This window comes from Myotis lucifugus, unplaced genomic scaffold (genome assembly GCF_000147115.1).
Source record: "Myotis lucifugus unplaced genomic scaffold, Myoluc2.0 scaffold_26, whole genome shotgun sequence".
NCBI lineage: Eukaryota > Metazoa > Chordata > Mammalia > Chiroptera > Vespertilionidae > Myotis > Myotis lucifugus.
In genome coordinates, this window is record NW_005871074.1 from 7,785,031 (window position 1) to 7,786,841 (window position 1,811).

A 1,811-nucleotide genomic window follows, 5' to 3' on the forward strand; every position below is an offset into this window, starting at 1 on the left:
CGCTGAAGTTCCCTACTCTTCCTGACCCCTTACCCAAACCCAACACACCCATTAATGCTCAGCCCCAGCCCCCTTCCTCCATACAACTTTCCTCACTGACTTCTGTTTCCTCTGAGCTTGTATAGCACCTCTATTTTGTATCAGACCATTTAGTCTTTAAATAGAAATGTGTGTGTGTGTTATTTCCCCGACTAAGGACCACATCCTTTGCTTCTCTCTTTGGAATGATGCCAAGCACTGGTTCAGTAGTGGCACCTGACACATGTGGCACCAGTTGGTTGGTCAAGAGGCAGAGAGAAGAGAAGAGAGCATTCAAAGCACAGAAAACCTCAAAAGCAAAGATGCTATGGTGTGAACTGCCATGGTGAGTTTAAAAACATCACGACAGTAGTTCTCAGCCCTAGCTGAGATTCGAATCTCCCTGTGGGGACCCCAGCCCAGCCCACCTTTATCAGAATACCAGGAATGTGGCCCAGCCATCACTATTTTTTAAAAGCTCCCCAAGTGATTCAAATTTGGAGGCAGAGATAAAAACAACCACAGTATTAGAAAACAAAAACAAAAAACGAAGGAGTAAAAGAAAAAAGGGTATAAGGGAAATTGTAAAGCAGGCCCAAAAACCTGTAATTATGCCTATCCTTTTTTTCCATTTTGTTCTTATTAGTTTGTCATGGGAATTTGTCTTTGTCAAAGTCGTCTGGATGGATCAGCTGTGCACAGATGTTCCTGTCCTCGGCCATGGAAAGAACAGCAGCACCAGCAAACATGGGCCTGGCCAGGCCAGGGTCAATCTGTACCCACAGGATTCAGAAAAGTCTGGGCAAACTAGAGGACTATTTTCCATCACTTGAAAATATATGTTGCAATGTCTCCCCCTCCCAGGTCATCAGCATTCTGTTTACTCTCGCTCATGCCTGCCCTGCCCATTACAGGAGCCAAGGAGTGTGTAAGCTATGTTCAGGCTACTGGTTCAGAAATTCCTGGCTAATTCTTCCACCCCTCCTCCCTCCACATTCTCTGAAACTGCAAAGTTGCACCTCCTTGCTCCTGAAGGCACCCCCAGCTCAAGGACATTGAAGAGCATGCCAGGAACTTGAAGAGCTGGTGAGTCCTCCCCCGGTCTGGTCTGTGGATGTTCTCTAGCACACCACCTTTCCTCCTCCGTCCTCCTTTCTCTAGATACAAAACTCAGAGGCAGACCAAGCAACCAAGCTGCACTTCCTTTGAGCGGCCTTCAAGGACGCCTATGCAGCCCGGGCCTGCCCTCCCACCCTACCAACTGGCCACACCTCCACACACTGAACATCACTGTCACCAAATGCCACTGTTGGGGGCTGACAAGACAAGTGCTTCTGGGAAAGGACAGGGGCTTCCGTTCAGAGTAGGCTGTGAAGCACTGAGATGAAAACTTTTCCTGAACTGAGATCTGCTTATTTGGGAACAGAGTGTAGGAGGCAGGAAGAGTAGGAAAAGGAACATAAAGGGAAATATGTTGACGCTTAGTGGCTGAAGGAGGGAGAGCAGGGAGTGCCAGGGAAGGAGGGGGAGGGTAGTGTGGAAAGGCGGGCTGGAGGGCTGACGACAAGCTTCCCCATGTCCACAAGCTTGCCAAGACCCAGCCCTGGATCCCAGGGGTCACAGTGACGGCTGACCTCTGAGGCCACCTCCTGTCACCTTCTCACCCCCTGGTCTCTGTGCAGGAATCAGGTCTGCCAGGTGCTGGCCAACCTGTGGCCTGTCCTAGCTAAAACTGGCCCCTTGGAAAATGGCAGGGAAAGAGACCAGCCTCCAGCAGCGATAATATATATATA